Here is a 19,828-nt window from a genome sequence, read left to right as displayed (position 1 = left end):
GACCCTAGGGGACCTTTGGATGCGCAGCACAGGGAGTGTAAGGCAGGCCCTCTACAGGGAGAGGCTGGAAGTGGACCAGCTCTCGGTGTTCACCTTCTTCCCCAAGTACAAAGGATGAGTTAACATCTTCTAAGACCGTCTGTTCAGCAACTCTGAATGAGTGTAACTCCAAAGGAAGAAAGATGGAGTACTCTTTTAGAAAGAGAAGAGTTACAATGTGGTTCAGATTGCAAGGCTCTAGTTTGAAACAATAGAAGTTTTAGCAATGGTAAGACCCCAGATCTAGGGGTGTCACTGGAACTGATTAACTGTTCAGGTTTGGCTTTGGGCAAGTCACTTCATCGCCTTCCTCTGAAAATGGAGGAGCTTTGTTCAGCTCAAAGTTTCCTTTCAGCTTAAAATCTCTCTTCTATTCCTTTGCATGGGTGAGAAAATCAGGAAGTATGACATTGAGATTATTTGTAACTGCTGTCACACAACCATTAGGAAAAGAGTTTATTAGCCTTTTGGGTGGTTGTTTTTTAGAACTGAGCTCTCCATTTTTGGTTTTCAGATGTCCTTTTATATGTATCACCCAGCAGGAAGTTATTTATTACACTGCATTTACCTGCGCTCACTTCCAAAAATTACTTGAGAACCAGGTTTCTTTTATCATTTGTAGTATTGCATGATGATCCTGGCATATTTTGGCATGCAGTCCCTTTTGGACTTGAGATATTCTAGCTCATGCAGTATTTCTAAAGGTTATTGTCAAGGGAAAATCCTTGCTTTAATTTGGCCTTAAAAAGATTTCCTTATGCTGAATATTTCCAAGATAATCTTCCTCCAAGAGATCATTTCAAAGTCAAATGACAAGACTGTCTTGCATTTCCCCTTTTCGAGTCCAGAAAGACTTTCTTGAAATATGTGGCATCTTACTCTTTGCAAAGCAGCATTTGGGGATTGTCTGGGATGTCAAGCACTTCTTGATTTCTTACCTTTGCTCTCTCTTCTCATAAATGGAGACATCTTTGCAATTGGAATCAATTCATACCCAGGGGAGATTTCAGTAAATCTATTATCTCTCTCTGGGCCTTGTACCATGGCTCCTCAAAACCCCCTTAGCTTAGACTTTGGGCCTCACTCCAATGACAGACTTTCTACCATTGTGCCTTCATCTTTGCATCTTTTCTGGAGCCTCAGTTCCTGAGAGTAATGGTGGCCTGGTCTTTGAACTGGTGCTCATTGACTGGCTATCTGATGTTACCTGAAATTCTTCTCTGGATATAGCAACTTCTTCCCTGGATTTATTAATATTTATAAAATATTACATCTTGTTCTGGTTCAATAAAAGGTTCCAATTCGGTTTTTTTTTTTTTTTCTTTTTTTCTTTTTAGGGCCGCACCTGCGGCATATGGAAGTTCCCAGGCTAGAGGTCAAATCAGAGCTATAGCTGCTGGCCTACACCACAACCACAGCAACACAGAATATGAGCCAAATCTGTGACCTACACTACAGCTCATCCCAATGCCAGATCCTTAACCACTGAGCGAGGCCAGGGATCGAACCCACATCCTCATGGATACTAGTCGGATTCATTACTGTTGAGCCACAAAGGAACTCCAAAGGTTGCAATTCTCCAAGAGTGCTCTCAGGAACATCTACCTACCAGAGTTCTAGGGCCAAGGTCTTTGTACATCTGACTTTGGCTGCTCCTTGAATTCATTTCTTGACCCTAATCCAACAACAACTGATACCCAGATTTAACATCCTAGGTGAGTCCATCCTCACCTGTATGCATAACAATTTTAACAATGTACAACACTATCTTTAGTTGACTAGCATAAAAATTTTCTTTCTGAGAAACTGATCAACATGAAAATTCTTTTTTTTCCCCTGCTTCTTAGGGCCGCACCTGTAGCATATGGAAGTTCCCAGGCCAAGGGGAGAATTGCAGCTTCTGGCCTATGCCACAGCCATGGCAACACCAGATCCTTAGCCCACTGAGTGAGGCCAGAGAGCAAGCCTGCATTCTCATGGATACTAGTTGGGTTCATTACCTGCTGAGCCACAAGGGGAACTCCAACATGCAAATTCTTATTGGTCAATTTCTAATAAGGAATATACTTAAAAAAAAATAATCAAAAAATGGGCAGATGACCTACACAGACATTTCTCCAAAGAAGGCATACCAATGACTGTTGCACACCTATAAATGTAAGAGAATTCATTAAGTAATTATAAAAAAAGACTTACCAAAGGCCAACAGCACATAAAAAGATGTTCAACATTGCTACTTATTAGAGAAACGCAAATCAAAACTATAATGAACTATCTCCTCACACCAGTCAGAATGGCCACCATCAAAAAGTCTACAACCATTAAATGCTAGAGAGGGTATGGAGAAAAAGGAACTCACCTAAACTGTTGATGGGAATATAATTGGTACAGCCATGATAGAGAACAATTACAGAGAACTCTAAAAATAGAGTTACCATATGATCCTGTAATCACACTCCTGTGCATATATCCAGAGAAAACTCTAATTCAAAAAGATACATGCACCCTCATGTCCATGGCAGCACTATTTACAATAGCCAAGACATTGGCAGATGAATGGATCATGAAGCTGTAATGTGTACTTATATATGTGTATGTGTGTGTGTGTATATATATATATATATATATATATATATATATACAATATAATATTACACACAAAACAGAATATTACTCAGCCCTAAAAAGAATGAAATAATGCCATTTGAAGCAATATAGATGGACCTAGAGATTATCATATTAAGTGAAAGAAGTCAGACAAGAAAGACAAATGTCCTACCACTTATTTGTGGAATCTAAAAAATGATACAAATGAACTTATTCACAAAACAGAAATAGGCTCACCAACATAGAAAACACACTTATGGTTACCAAAGGGGACAGTGGGGGTAAAGGAGGAGATAAATTAGGAGTTTGGGATTAACATATACACACTACTATACAAAACGGGTAAACAACATGGACTCAGTATACAGCACAGGGAACTAGACTGATATCTTGTATTAACCCATAAAGGAAAATAATCCGAAGACAAATATATATTCTTTTTATATATACACACACACATAACTGAATCACTTGGCCATATATTTGAAACTATGGCAACATTGTAAATTAACTATACTTTAATTTTAAGAAAGAAAATGTGGAAAAAAACTTGTGAATTCTTTTAGTTATTGTTTCTGGCTAACGGGTCCAAACCTCCAGAGTCTATACAGGGACTGGATGCCACAATATCAGACATGTCTGGACAATGACAATACCCGATTGGACTCGTAAGTACAATTGCTGCAATGCTGAGTTAACCATCATGGTATCTTGGTACTTGTGCTTCCTGTCTGAGGACTGCTCCTGCCTAACTGCTCATTCTGTTAGGAATGTCTGGTTTCTTGTTTGGGGGCCTCCTCTTTCTGGCCCCGGGACAACCAACTACACTCTGCTTATCCACATGCAAATAAAGTCAAGAAACCAGACTGAACAACAGGCTAACCTACGGCAGCTCTGCCAATAGAAAACGCCCTATTTTGCAGGAACTGTAATGCTACTACCACTGCCTCTCCACTTCTCCACGTGCTCCTATTCTTTTCCATCGTTTCCCTTTCATCGTGGGTGCTACCTTCTCATTTGTGTCCCAGTAGGAAAGAATCTTCACAGAGAAAGCTGGCTCAACCTGTCCTTGTGGAAAGCTGTTCCCCGGCTTGCATTTTCGTGGCTGAAACCCATGGTTCCATTTGCTACCTACCCTTTATCACCTGGGCTTTCATGAGAGAAAAGGAATTTAAGAAGCAAATGTAAGAATCTAAAAAGATCAAAAAGTCACTTAAGCACCAAATCTCCAACAGAGCAGAGATGGCTGGGAGAGTGGGTGCAACTGCAATCTTTATTCAGAAATGGACCTGTTGCAGAGAGCTTCAGTGCAGGGAAATCACACAGCTGATAGTCATCAGGCATAATTTTTACATTGAACTGCCGTGGGAAAGTCCCATTGTGAGACACTAAACTTATTTCCCCCACTCTGTGAAAGTTCACAGTCAGGGCTATTGTGAGTATACCATACCTTTAAAGTTGGTAGGAGGGACTTTCCTATAGCAAAAGTCATTTTTGCACATGGAGATAGAATGCATGTAAAGAATTCTTAGGATCTTGGCATATGGCAAACGTTAAATTTGGCCTGAGGAGTAACACCTCTCAAAAAAGGAGACGTGAGGGAAGCCTTGCTATATAGTATCTTCAGTGCAAACTTGCAAGTCAAACGCTGGGGCTATGGGTGACTGTGGGGCAGAAATCTGAGAGAGTCTTATTTTGGATTCATTTCTCCTGCACTCTGAGGAGTCTTGCACTGCTTGGGGTTTGGAGGTGAAGAGGATGAGACAGACTCTAGCATCCTGAAGATCCTTGATTGCGAGTATTGTGATGTAGGAGGGTGCTGCTGAACCATTCTCAGCAATAATTCTTACCTGACAAATTCTAGGATTTGAAGGCACAAGTGGAAGTGGACTTGGAGGCAGAGGTGGCACAAATACAATGCTCTATACCTTACCTTGGTGAGTTATCTTTAAGACATCATTTATTTATTTTTTTAAAGTAGCTATGGTTCTTGCATACCAGGAAGATAATGTAATTAAGCTTTTCCTTTATGGTGCCACTGGAAGGGCACATTTCATTGCAAAGAACAAAAACTTTGCTAAATTAATTAAGAATACAGAAGGCACTCATGGGACCTATTTGTAAAGGTTCAGCTAAGCTTTACACTGCCTGATTCTGGAAACCATGGGGCCTCAAGACTGAAGGACTTTCTGAAATTGTTTTTTCTCTTCTTGCCCATGGCCCAACATGACCTTAGTTTGTCCATGTTCCCATATAGATAATTCAATCCACTCTATTCAACTTTAGTAGTGTTTCCAATATCATTCCCTGGTCCAAACAGCACTGGCCAGGAAGAGACTCTTTCATGTCTAACCTCTAGTATGGCAACGTGGTGGTCACTCAGTCAACATATGTTTGTTGAATTGATGAATGAATGGGTCAAATAGTCTTTAAATGGATTAGAGAAATATTACTGCAAAACCTCCTTATCCAAAATATCAGGGAAGCAATGATCTTAAGGAAAACAAAAAAAACCGACTTGAACGAAGAATAGACCCAAATGTTCACTAATACAAGGACTTCTGCTTTATATTCTGGATGGTGCTGCAGGAGGAAGGAGGCAAAAGAGAAAAAATAGCTGTAGGTACCCAAGACACTGGGGATGGGGTTTTTTCTCAAAGAAAGGAATATGGGATGCCAGCGTCCCCAAAGCTGCTTAGTACACTGGCTTCATGTTTCAACCTTCTCAGAAACATCGTGTCTTAAAGGAAGATTCCCAGGAGAGGACCACAAAAGATAAAGCCATAACACTTTACGAGTGTCTAAAACATTTTGCACAATTAGACTCCAAAACACTCCATAGAGATGCTCCCTGATAAAGACTCCCTCTTTGACCGAACGTTAGTCAGGCTCCTCTGAGTACTCTTTAACTAAGATTTAACTTTGGCCTGCCTTTAGCAAGAATCTTGTTAGGCCCTTACTCTTGGTATTTCCTCTTGGTAATTCTGTCTAATGACACGCTTACTGTCTTATAAATCTCTAGCTGTCCTTGCTACATTGGGGTTGAGTTCAGTCTTTCTTCCGTATTGCAATAGTCTTGCCCTTTATTACAATAACCTTAAATAAGTCTTCCTCAACATTTTTTTATTATTTATTTATTTATTTATTGTCTTTTTGTCCTTTTAGGGCCACACCCATGGCATATGGAGTTCCCAGGCTAGGGGTCTAATTGGAGCTGTTGCTGCCGGCCTATACCAGAGCCACAGCAACTCCAGATCCGAGCCGAGTTTGCGACCTACACCACAACTCATGGCAATGCTGGATCCTTAACCACTGAGCAAGGCCAGGGATCGAACTCGCCACCTCATGGTTCCTAGTCGGATTTATTTCCGCTGCACCATGACAGGAACTCCTTCCTTAACATTTTTTAGAAGTGTGGGACTGATGTATCTATTTATCTTTTACACCCTTTCTCCACTCATTAGTGATCCTTCCTCTCAGGCTACCTTTCCTGGTCTCTCTGGGGAAGAAGGGAAATGGCTGCCACTTCCTGTAGTTCCATCTAGAATATGACAGAGATCTTTATGTTAGTGGAATTTTGTGCTATTCCTCATTTGAGTCAATTTTTGTTTTCTTTGAGACAATGTTTTTCTACTCCGGCATTTTTGGTAAAGAGATTTTGCAATGCTATTCCTCTAATTCATGTCAAGATTATCTGATTCATTCATTCACTCAGCAAAAATACATTGAGGGCCTCCCACTTGCTCATTGTTATAGTAGGTACTAGGCATAAAGAATCCTTAAAACTCAGAGTCATGTCTTCTGCTTTTAATTAATTTTTAAACTGTTTTAAAAAATAAAAGCATACATTAGTAAAAATGGGATGCCCTCAAGCACACACTGCTTCCCTCCCCTCTCCCAAACTCTAATCTCTGGGGAGGTTTGTACAGATTTTCCCCCAAGCCCAAACATATAAACACAGGTTCAAGAGACCCAGACAGATTCTCTTTCTTGCCATTTGCAATTGATGTCTTGGGGCCATTCCATCTTTATCTCCTCCATCGAAAGTTTTAAAATAATTTTTATGTCAAGGGAGTCAATTTTGATATACAGTGTCTAGAACACTGCAGATGATCCACAAATATCTGCTGAATAAATAATCTTCCATGCAGATGCCTTGGCTAATTCAAGAGCACTTACTGTTCCCATAGAATTTTCTATGTGTATTTTGCCACCAATGATAGATTGTTCATCTAACCTACTATTACATAATAAATTTACCCTTGCATGTATATTCTCCCTGCTATTTGGTTATTCTTGTCTTATATGTATATCTTGTCTCCAAGCTAGAATAAAAACTTCTCGAGAGTTCAAGGGTAAGGCTCACATTATTAAAGAATGGCAATGTACCAGTCTTTTGACTAGGTGCTGGGGATATGTTAACAGCTAGTATTTCTGAGCACTACTACATATTTCATTAAGCACTTAAAGTGGAATAAACTCTTTCGACCCCCATTACAACTATGAGCCAGGTACTATGTATTATTAGCAACACTTTACCAATGAAGAAACTGAAGCACAGAGACGTTGAGTAACTTTCCAAAGGGTACTCAGGAAGAGGTAGAGACAGGTTTCAAACCTATACAGTCCCAATCCAGACTCCATGCCCCTGCTGAGATCTATGTTTTACAGTATGACTTATAATTCCTGGTTAATTAATTTGAATATATGGGAAGATAATTTTTTCTACCATTCACTCAATCTTAAAAGAACTGTGTTGGAGAAAATAGGTTGGCAAGTTTGACATCTTTTTAGCTGGAGTGCGTGAAGAGACGCCTGCTGTTCTGGAAATAACTTCAGCATGACACTGTGTTTTGCCAGCCTCCCAGCTAACTTTAAATCGTGTGGGTCACAACTATAAATGCTCTGTTCTTTTTCTTGTCGGGATTTTGAATTTGCAGAGCTTACATAAGTAGATGTTGTTAAGACAAGGATGAGAGAAGATCTGATTCAGGTGTATTTGCTTAGGAAGAAAGTGCAAAGGAGAATTAGCCCTGAAGGGAAGGGCTTGTGATATCAGTTTTTCATTTTCCAGAGAATCCACTGTGCCTCTAAGCAAGTCATTTTACTTCTACCTGCCTGTTTACCTTTTTCTAAAATGTGTTAGATAATCCCTATGCCTCTTGGAAGCAGATAAAGATGACAGCTTATTTTAAATATTAGAAGGCAATAGGATGAAAAATTCTCTGATTACATGTTTTTGTTCTACAAGACAACAACAGACCCATAAAAAGGTTGAGTGACTCAATGTCTTGATGTGCAGGTGGCAAAATTAAGCCCAAGGAAGGCAATGTTCTGAAAGAGGTGCCGCTTACATACTTATATCCACCCACTCTGGATCCCAGAAGTTTAATTGAAATAGCCTTTGAGAATCTACTCTAGAGGAATCAGTGTAAAATACCATCACGAGGGGCTTTAAGTCTAGACCTCAGGAAGACACAAGAAATGATTCCCAGTAATAATACACATTAAAAACAGACTAGGACATCATCATATGTACATAACAAGTGATAAATTCTATGCTAAGTTCTGAGATAAACTACCAATTTGTCCTCACCTAGAAACTGATGACAACCCTTTACCAGGTCAAAAGGAAAGTCTCATCCATTAAGGATTCATTATTCGTTATTTGTTCTGTGTTTCTCATTATCTTTGCTGAGGTTGGTAGTATCTTTGTATGAGTCTTTATTTCTTCGCAGATGACCTCCATCTCTGCAACTGGCATAAATTTCACTCTAGGTGTCCTTTATCAACTGATGAGGACTTTGACACTTCCCAATGGGCTCCCAAAGACGCCTGTAGCCGTGATGTGTTAAACCCAAACTGGTGTATCCCACTCACTCTGTTTAACATGCTCTCTATTGTGCTCTGTGATGAACAGACATTTTTCATCACCAGGTTGGGGTCCAAGACGAAGATGACAAAGGCTTCTTTCAGCACTCTGAAAATCTCCCTACTTAACATAGCCCTGAACTTGCCAACAAAAGCAAAAGCAAACACATGTATGCCTAATACATTGTTATGCTGTTATCACTAAGTCTTCATTGCCCTAACATCAAGTGCCTGCTGGCATCTTAACTTTCTTTCGGATAAATGGAATACAAAATCTATTCTGTGTGTGAGAAAGTGGCGAAGTAAAGGCGGTAACAAGGAACTAACTTCCAGAAGTGAAGGGGAAAAAAAAAGTACACTGCATATCATATCTGATTTTGCATTAGCATCATGGTAAGATGGTTTTCCTTTGTTCCTTCCTTCTGAGGAAATACATATTTTGGATGTGTCTTTGATGCAGGGAGTTATCTTTGGTTACTTCTATCCCAATTCAGTGTCTCAAACTTTTCATAGTTAATCAGCTGTTTGGAATTTGAGAATAGGAGAATAATTCTACATCTGAAATTCTGTGAAGTAAGAGGGATGGATTAGTAAGAAAGAAACTCAAATGCATTGACAACATGGCTTTCAGGCTGGGCTGTACTATATTTCTTTTTTTTCTTTTCTTTTCTTTTTTGTCTTTTGAGGGCCACACCTGTGGTATATGGAGGTTCCCAGGCTAGGGGTCTAATCGAGCTGTAGCTGCCAGCCTACACCAGAGCCACAGCAACGCGGGATCCGAGCCACATCTGCAACCTACACCACAGCTCATGGCAACGCCGGATCCCCAACCCACTGAGTGAGGCTAGGGATCGAACCCGCAACCTCATAGTTCCTAGTCAGATTTGTTAACCACTGCGCCATGACGAGAACTCTTGTACTACATTTCTAGTATAGTAATTCTAAGCATACCAGGTATGCCATCATACTTTGTAAAGGATGAAGAGTTATCTAAATTCAAGTTGTCTTTTGTGTAAGAGGAGACTGAGTCGCATGCCCTTTGGCCTTTAAATACATTATCAACGGCCAGTTAAGCTCAGAAGCGTAAGCACAGAACTGGGATAGACTCTCCTCCAGTTGGTGTGCAGAGGCTCTTTTCCACTGGATGTGGGCCACTCTTTCTAATTTTATTTTGGCGGAGCTGAGGTTTGTTTGCCAGGCAGCCCCTGATTGTGATCTTACCCCAGAAGTCTCACTTAATGAACTGTGTACCTGGTGACAAGATTTGTGTGCAGCTATTTGGCCATTAGTTCTGTGCCGTTTGTAGTGTGTGAGGACAGGCAGTCCTGGCGTCGGGTCACCACTCATTATCATACCTCATCATTACATTCTTCCCACAGGTAGAAGGCCATGCTGTCTTGGCAAAAGGTAGATGTTCAATTCCATCTTCCTTTTAACATTTCACAAAGCGATGAAGGGTCCCTTCAAGTAAACACTTGAAACGAATACTTATACAAGTAGGACCGAAACGGAAGTGTTGTATGTGGTACAGCGTTAGCAGGGAACTCCCTTACCTGGCAAGTGTCAAGAATGGCGCTCTGGGCTCCCCAGGAGTGACTGGACGGGTGGGCAGGATGCTGTGGTGGAGACGTAGAGCTGTCTTCAGACTTGACTTTGGCACCTCTGCTTCCCAGCTGTGTGAACATGGACAGGTTACTCAGACTTTGATAACCTTAGTTACCTCATCGACCAAACAGCAATAATAATACCCACTTCATGGGGTAGCATGCATGTGGGCTTTACCTGCAGGGGGTCCTTCAGCAAAGCATTCCTAAAAGGCTCAGCTTACTTTAAATCATTGTAATCTCTTTGAAGACTTTTAGCAGAGAGATAATTCTGTTTGGTAGTAACCATCAGTCCTCATTTGGGCCAGCGTGGCACTCATACATATGATGAATTTGTGCCCGGGAGGGACTGTGAGGAGCGGGCTTGGAATATGGCAGGTGCACTGCGGCCCCCGTGGAGCCCATGCCAGTGACTCAGGTCATAAATGTTACTGGTGTTTTCCATCTTGTGCAATGTAAATGAATATCTCTATCTATGATTTCCATAAATGGCCAGTTGATATACAAAAACCTATTACTGAGGGTTGGGGGAAAATATTAAATTATAATTTGAGAAAGGCATATTACCTCCAGATTTTGATATGTGTGGGCAAACACTGTTGCAATGAAAATCTTGGTAATTTACTGTTACAGGTAGCCAATAGTCTATCAGAACCAACTTACACAGACTAAAAATCTTTTCCATTGTAAAACAGAACAACAAAAACCTGTCTATCAAACCTCCTTCACTATATGGCTCCAAGTCTGTAGAACAGGGCCTGTACCCACCAACCCGGCCTTCATCTGGGGTGTGATGATTTTACAAATGCTATAGTCTGAAAGTTGTATCCCTGCAATATTCATATGCTAGCCTCCCACGCGACTGCATTAGGAGGTGTTACCTCTGGGAAGTGCTTAGGTCATGAAGGTGGAGCCCTCACAAATAGAATTAGTGCCCTTATAAAAGAAGCTTCAGAGAGATCCTGACCCCTTCCACCGTTGAGGACACAGTGAGAAGGCTCTGAAGTTTATGAACCAGGAAGAAGTCTCTCATCAGACTTCAGATCAGCTGGTGTTATGATCTTGGACTTCCCAGCCTCCAGAACTATGAGAAATAAATGTTTGTTGTTTATAAGTACCCAGTTTATGTTATTTTTGTTACAGAAGCTTGAACTGACTAAAATACTTTGATAAAAACAGCATATAGTGGGTATACAAGAAATTCGAGGGAGTTCCTGTTGTGGTGCAGCGGAAATGAATCCAACTAGTATCCATGAGGACATGGGTCTGATCCCTGGCCTTGCTCAGTGGGTTAAGGATCTGGCATTGCCATGAGCTGTGGTGTAGGTCACAGATGTGGCTCAGATCTGGCGTTGCTGTGGCTGTGGCGCAGGCCAGCAGCTGTAGCTCCAATTCGACCCCTAGCCTGGGAACCTCCATATGCTGTAGGTACGGCCCTAAAAAGCAAAACAAAACAAAAGAAGAAATTCAAGTTTCCTTCCTATTCCCTCCCCTATTAAAATGTACTTTGGTATCCTGTTAATATAAATGCTATTTGCATGAATATTGTTTGTGTGGAGTATTTGGTAGTTTTACTTAAATCCAATTTTTTACTTACCAAAAGTAAGTCATCTTTTATCCATTCTGTCTATGGACTTAAATAGTACCTAAGAAAAACAAATAAGGAATAGCCATTTAACCTACACTTCATTACAATGAAACTTTTGTTTTAAATCAGCAAGTGAAATCACAAGCTTATAAATGCTTTACACACAATAAAAATAGCTTAGACTTGCTCCAATAATTTCAACCTGAAAACCAAACATTTCACTTAGCCCTCATTATACCGCATGTTCATTTAGTGAAGCTGCTTCGAAGTTATTTTTAAACACAGCCATTTAAATCATCACGTCTCACATACTGTCTAGAAGATGCAATGTTTCATTATCAAACAGAAACATTATGTACTGTGGCATATGAGTCATTAAGGAATCAGCAAGATATGTTGTCACTCCCAAATAATAAGGCTTGTTACTATTATTGATGATGTCTTTATAGAACCTCTTAACTGAGAATCTCAAATAACATTCTAATTGAACTACAGAAAATTCCAATAATGCAGATATTCTAAAGGATTTTTATATCCTCAGTCCATGCTTTCATTTATGTAACAAGCATTTATTGAGCATTTATTATGTGCTGGGTCCTCAGCTCAGCTCTGAGGACTCAGAAATGAATAAGGCCGAGACAAAGCCTTATGCAAATAAATTGGTATGTAGGCAAATTTAATTAAAAACTCTTTTAAAGTCTGGTTTACTTTAACCTGCAGAGTGATCCTGGTACCCTGAAGAAACTCCTATTTAGCATAATTAAAAACAGAACCTGTTGGGATGCAGATTTCAAAATAAAAAAGCAAAGATGATTTTGGAAGCCATGTCATTTGAAGAGACTGAGACTTCATTTTTTAAAAATCTTACATCCTTCTGTTTAAGTATGGGTTTAAAGTATGAATAGGAGAAAAGTGGAGGACATCTCAAATTGGATTTTTTTTTTTTTTTTTTGGTTATCTTAAAAGCTTTCAAGCAAAGCTTGAAAAAACCTGAGAAAACAAAGACTATCACAAGGCCTATGTTTGTACCAGTGATTCACAGTGTATATATTGTCACTGATCCATTTCAGGTAAGAAGAGAAGGAATATTGATATAGTCAAGTAGCCAAAAACACTATACTAAGATAATTAATCTATGTTTTTCCAATAATGATGAAAGTAATTAGGTTCCTACTGTCAGAGAGAGAATTTTTTTTTGTTTTGATTTCATGTAGCTCTGAAACCCCCAAATACTAGAAATATATATATACATGTACATACGTGTGTATGCAAGTGACTCTGTTGTGTGTATGTGTGTATTTCCCAAGCACCTCTTAACTTTTATCCTTACAACACAATTCATACCACTGTCTAAGACTGCTCTATGGATCTGTAACCCCAAATTAAAGAAATGTTGAGACAATGATTGATAAAATCGATACTTATATCGATACAAATAGATTTTATATTGGTTTTCATTTTTATACTTCAAAATGTTCCTCTGACATGTGTGCAACCCTTCGAAATAATAATTCATTTATTTTACTGCATTTTATTCATAGGTACTGTATTAGGTATTTTATTCATAGGTACTGTATTTTATTCATAGATACTGTCTAATTTGTCATGGAAAGATGATAAATGAATAGAAAATTATATTCCACAATATGTGTTCATTCTTACCACAGCTTCGGGAAACCCAATAACACGGATCCTGAGAACAAAGCTGAGGCCTTATTGTCTACTCAACGACATTTACCCGAAGGTTACATTTACTACCAGGGAAAAAGGAACATTCCTGAAGCCATCTCAATCAGCAGAAATATTTTATAGAGTCACATAACATATACTGAAGCTCTACTGTGTGCTAGCTTTGCCCTGGGTGCTGACAATTCAACAAAGACTAAGACCCTCTTCTTCTCCAGGGGCTCACAGTTGTCAGAGAAGACACTCAAAGCAGCGTATGACAAAGACCAATGGAATTTTTTTGTGAGGCTTTAAGAACCCTTCCCTAACCAGACAGGGAGCAGTGGCATGTTTTCTCCCTGGAATGTCCAGTCCTCCATTTTCTGAACTAGCTAATGCTTAATCATGCTGCAGATCTCAGTGTAATTAATATTTTCCAGACAGCTTGAGGCCCTGAGGCCAAGGGTAGGTCCTTCTGTTTTATGTTTCCATAGCACCCTCTACTTTCTTTCTTTCTTCTTTTTTGTAAATTCACGGTACCTTATGATTATTTGCTTGATGCTTGTCTTTCCCACCAGCACATTTGTCCCACCAAGACAGACTTAACGTGTCTTCTGTTTACTGCCGTACCTCACATCTTGAACAGAGATTTCCACATCATGGGTCCTTGGAAGAGCACATCAGGGGAAATCTGAGCATTTGTAAGTTTTTGAATTATGCGAATTTGCCCGTTTTTATCAGACTCTCGGACTTCACTCTCATCCTGCTGTCTGCTTGGTCTATTATCTTTTTGTTACATAAAAACTAATCCAGGACTGCTTGCCTGTCCAGTCACCCAAAGGGTTCTTTTCACTTCTAAGAAGCACTCAGAATCTAAACTATTCTTCATGATTTGAACCCAAGATACTCCCAAGTCTCTCTTTAGAATGGCTGAGTTCTGAGTTGTTACCCGATGTTTTTATCACACAGTCCCCTGAAGGCCTAGGTTGAGTTCCAGTTGAATATTTCCAATCAGAATTGATGGTTTTGTCAAGCTATGGTGCTGACAAGGAGACTGGCAAGCACAGATCCAAAAAGAAACATCTCACATCAAAGGCTTTGTGTATGGAATTTTGTTTCTTTAATACTTAGGTTTAAATATTGATGAAGCTTGTATCTGTACAAATTAGATGAGAAAACAAGGTAAAAGAAAGTGCTTCCTAGATTCCCATGAGACAAATCAAGCAAGAGTTTGTGTTTCCTTCCACACCAGGACATATTTTGAATTTCCCCTCTCATCAATATTTAAAGTTGAAGTCTAGCAGCAGTTATTTATGAATAAGGATGACCAAATTTTTACAATGAGGGAAAAAAAATACATTGGCAATCCAACCAATTTCTTGGTCCACTAGGGAATTTCTAAAACATGACAATATTCCCAAAATAGAACCATCAGGGTAATGCATTTAGGAAGTACACACATAAGCTCTATAATGATATATTTGTACATGGGACATATATTACATATGATCTGTAATATAAGTTCTTTTTATTTGCTCTTGTTTATTTTTGAAAGTATCTATAAGGTACACATTTCAAGTTATATATTGTAACTCCTGCCCTTAAAGACTTAAAATGGGATTTTGCCTGAGGAAGAAATTTTACTGCTATATCCACATTTACAGTTAGATTTGGGCCAACATGGTTCAAAGAGCAAAACTCATTAATGGGAAATTCAGATTATTTCTTGAGGTATTTCCTGTTCTAGACCATACTTGAGTAAAGATACAATTTAATATCCAAAATAAGTGAATTAGCTTCAATCTTACAGTTTCTTAAAAGAAGTTCCCTTGTCACCTTTCTTTGAAATCATGAAATACTAAATATCCAAAAGGAAAGGTTAAAGGAGTTTTGATGTAATTGTTTTCAAACATCAATGAGAATACAGTCAATTATTCTCATCTCAACTCCATAAAATAACCAAGAGTGGGAGTTCCCATCATGGCACAGCAGAAACAACCTGACTAGGAACCATGAGGTTGCAGGTTTGATCCCTGGCTTTGCTCAGTGGGTTAAGGATCCGGTGTTGCCATGAGCTGTGGTGTAGGTCACAGATGTGGCTTCGATCCAGCGTTGCTGTGGCTGTGGCGTAGGCTGGCAGCTGTGGCTCTGACTGGACCTCTAGACTGGGAACCTCCATATGCTGTGGGTGCTGCCCTAAAAAGCAAAACAACAACAAAGACAACCAAACAAAGAGCTTGCATGCTTACTATAAGACAGTGAAAAAGAAAAGGCTCTTTTCAGGAATGACTAAAATACTAGAAAAGATTATCAAAGAAGACTCAGAAATCAGTTGTATTGTTATTTTTTAATATCATCATATACTTTTTCAGATTCCAAATATTGTAGGGCTATATAAATTGCAAACATTATGGAACTAATATCATGAAAAGAAAATATCACTCCCAAAGGTAACTACTTTGAAAAGTTAAATGCATATTTCTTTGATGCTCTTCTCTAAATAATCTAATTCATTATCTGAAAATTATATAATTGCTTTGCAACTTGATTTTTATATTATCAATTATCTTAATCATCTTTTCAAATTAGAAATATTATTTTCTCTCTCTTTTATTCTATTCTTTCCTTTTCATAGCTGCATTTCAGTAATTCATTAAAATGATTTTCTTACATTTTTAACCATTTTCATAGAGGTAAACCTTTCTGTTATTTCCATTTTGGTGTTAGTACAAACAACACTGCAATGAATGTTCTCCTATGTATTTCAATGTAATGTGGAAGTATTTCTGTAGGAAAAATATGTATAAAGCTTGATTTAAAAAAATTAGTAGATACTCTAATACTGTTTTCTGAACATACGTGCCTGTTTTTTACATACCTTTGTAAGTATGAGTGCCATCAATTTTTAAGTATTCTGAAATTTTGATAATGACCAATATTATCTTATTTTTGGTTTCATTTGGATATCTGATTATTAGGGACGCTTAGTAATCTACACTTGTAGATTTACACTTGTAGATTTCACGTGAACCACGTATTCTTTTTCCTGTTACAGTATTCTTCCCCTCCCTTCTCTGTAAGGGATACTTTCTAAGATCGCACCATGAGGGCCCCCACCCTCCTGTTCTAATTACCTCCCAAAAGCCTCATCTCAAATACCATCGAGTTGGGTATTAGGGTTTCAACATAAGAATTTTATGGGAACACAAACATGCAATCCCTAACACTGAGCCTTTTTTTTTTTTTTTTTGGTATCCTTTTTCTTTTCTTTTTTCTGCTACTTGGTTTCAAACCTCAGCTTCATCATTTAAAGCTAGGCAACTTTGGAAAATTTTTTTACCTCTATATGCTCTCATTTTGCCTATTTCCTCACCTGGAAACTGGAGGTTATTATATTTCCCTCATAGTATTGTGATTAGAATTAAATGCCTGTAATGCTATTCACAAATGTCTGTCTTGCTGTCGATGTAAAAATCCTAGATAATATACTAGTAAATAGAATAGAGCAATATAATAAGCAAGTAATTCACTACAAGCAAGTATGGTTTATCCCCCATGTAAGCATACTTCAGTACTAGAAACTTAGGTCTATAATGTGGGTACAATCAGCATTACTTGGAGATAATAATAGTATATACCATATAGAGTTGATAAAAGGATTAAATGAAATAGTTTTTATTGACATATAGTTGATTTACAATATTGAGTTAGTTTCAGGTGTACGGCAAGCTGGTCCAGTTATATATTTTTTTCAGGTTATTTTCCATTATATCTTATTATAAAATAATGAATGTATTTCCCTGTCCTATATAGTAATTTTTTGTTGCTTATCTATTTTATGTATAGTTGCTTATATTTGTTAGTCCCACAAGCCTAATTTATCCCCCCTCTCCCCTTTGGTAACCATAGATGGAATAGTTTATGGAATGCTTAGCTCAGTACCTGGTAAGAACTAACTTTGAATATATTTTGGCTACTTTTATTCTTAATATTATTATTATAGATAATAGGCAAGATAGCATATGAGCATCCAGAAAAATTTTGATTTTTCGGTAACATCTAGCAACTCTTCTTGATTTAAATATACAAATGCTTATAAGTAGGTGTAGAAAGAAATTTCTTTAATAAGAAAAAAAGCTGTGTAAAGATAGCTAGAAAACATCATATCTAAAATGAAACAACAGCAAAATTATCATTAATCCCAATACCAAGGACACTTGCTATCATAGCTATAATTTAACATTATTCTAGGAAGTGTTGCTAATGTATAAGAAAAGTGTATGAGATATGCATATCTTTAAAAAGTAAAATAGTTTATCACTATTAATACTAATAGTTTGTTACTTTCTTACACCAAGAAAACTTGAGAGTCAACTAGTAAGCAAATTTAATAATGTGGCTGCTGACAAAATAAACAGACAAATGAATAGATTTTCCTTTCCACCAGCAATAAGCAATTTAGAAATCAGAATAGAGTAAGAGTTCTCATCCACAGAGCATGGAAAAACCCTAGCAATGAAGTGAACAGGCAATATGCATGGCCTGTGTGAAACAAAGAATAAGATGCTATTGAGATTTTCAAAACATGTTTAAATAAAGAAGAAAATACTGTCTGCCTGGATGGAAATAATGTTCCTTATGAAGATATCAATTGCATACACATAAATCAATAAATTTAATGAAATTCCAAGAGAACTTCTGAAGACATTCTATACCAAATAAAGTCATAATTAAAAGAATGTTATATAACACGGGGAAATTTCCTCAATACACTGCAAAGTGAGGGAAGCAGATTAGAAAAGATATGCCCTATATGTATTGCTCCTGTATGGCTGACCCTTGAGTGACATGGGTTTGAACTATATAGGTCCACTCTTTTTTTCAATAGTAAATACTATAATACCATACAATCTGCAGTTGGTTGAATCATGGATGTGGAACCATGGATGTGAATGGCGGACCATAAGTTAAACCTAGATTTTCAGCTGCACAGAGCATTAGCATCCCTAACTCCCCGGCTGTTCAAGGATCAACTTTAGTTTTAACTTGTAAAAATAAATAGCAATTTAATGAAATTATGAATTTGTTAAAAATAAATGTATTTTATTATTAAATTAAATTTCATTTATTACTAAAATTAAATTATAGTTATACATTTTAAGTACAGGAGCAATACATATAAAATATCTTTTAAAAACCCACAAAATTTTAACACTGGGTTGGGAGGGTAAGGACAGGGATTCCTGGCGATATTTCCTTATTTTTTTCAATGTTACACAATGAGAATGTATTAGTTTCTGTATTTTTTAAAAGGTATGCTACAGAAGTAAAGTCTAATAAAATGATTCCATCAGTGTGAAATATGCTGATGATGACATTTGTTTTCTGTCACCCACACTTGGGCCCCACAAAAACATCATTATCCACACTGCTTTTTGTGCAATGGATAATATATTTAATAATTAACTCTCCACAGTATGTGGAAATTATGCTTCAATACTAAGTTTTATTTCACATAATAGATTTCAGTAATGTGTTTCGGCACACAGTATAATTAGTTAATGGGGTTATATTCATAAAGACTTGGTCCAACATAGAATTATGTTCCCTTTAAGACCTCTCCCTCTTGAAATTATGCACTCTGCTGTGCCTGGATCACACATATATGCAGACACACAATGTTTCATTCAGATGCTCATAATTTGTGGCTTTCAGAGAGGCTTTCTATTTCAGTTTCTATTTTTACTCTGTAGTAGTAAAATGTCAGTAGACTGAAAATCAGGTGAGGTTTAAAATATTAGCAAGACGGTTCATTAAATATCATACGTCCAGAATAAAGTCAAAGAAAAAAATTCCTGTCTAGAAAAAATATAATACACTAATTTTTTAAAGTGTACTTTTGCACATTCTAATGTAAAACTTTTTATTCATATAAATATAATGTTATTTTACACAATAGAATTTTTTAGAGGATTCCTCAAAATTTTTTTACCAGACCAAAAAAAAAAAAGCAGCTAATTACGGTCACTGTGGTGTCAATGAATGCTGTCTTCTGGAATGTGAGGCATTAAGAGACCATCTCCTGGTAGGAAAAGTGAATATGAACACCTGATGGCCAATGATGGAAAAACTTCCTTTATATGGTGACATAATAGAAAGCCCATATTCAGAAGCCAGGTAAACCATACTGAAATAGTTAATAAAGTTTATTTCTCTCCTAATACTCCATGTTATACTTTCATAAGTGCTATTGTAGGCATTTCATAACAGTTTGGTAAGTTTGACATAATTACTGCAATTTTACAGAAAAATGTTCATGCAAATATATTAATTTGCCAAATAACAAAGAAAATTGTGGAATTGAGGACAAATGCCCAGCTAGTTAAAAATGCATACTACTGTTGTTCTTCATAGTATAATATATGAATGTCCATAATATTTCTTCTGAAATTGT

General features: G+C 37.6%; 1 long non-coding RNA gene across 1 annotated transcript in view; it reads right to left on the bottom strand.

Moving 5' to 3' along the window:
* LOC102160458 overlaps positions 1-19,828 on the bottom strand; it is a 569,575-nt gene that overhangs the window by 43,324 nt on the left and 506,423 nt on the right. The window contains exons 13-15 of the long non-coding RNA XR_002344204.1: positions 13,915-14,040; positions 11,719-11,767; positions 10,071-10,190 (exon numbers count right to left, since the gene is read on the bottom strand). This is a non-coding gene — a long non-coding RNA (uncharacterized LOC102160458). The remainder of the gene's footprint in view (positions 1-10,070; positions 10,191-11,718; positions 11,768-13,914; positions 14,041-19,828) is intronic.

This window comes from Sus scrofa, chromosome 5 (assembly GCF_000003025.6).
Source record: "Sus scrofa isolate TJ Tabasco breed Duroc chromosome 5, Sscrofa11.1, whole genome shotgun sequence".
NCBI classification, from domain to species: domain Eukaryota; kingdom Metazoa; phylum Chordata; class Mammalia; order Artiodactyla; family Suidae; genus Sus; species Sus scrofa.
This window is presented reverse-complemented; position numbering and strand designations above follow the sequence as displayed.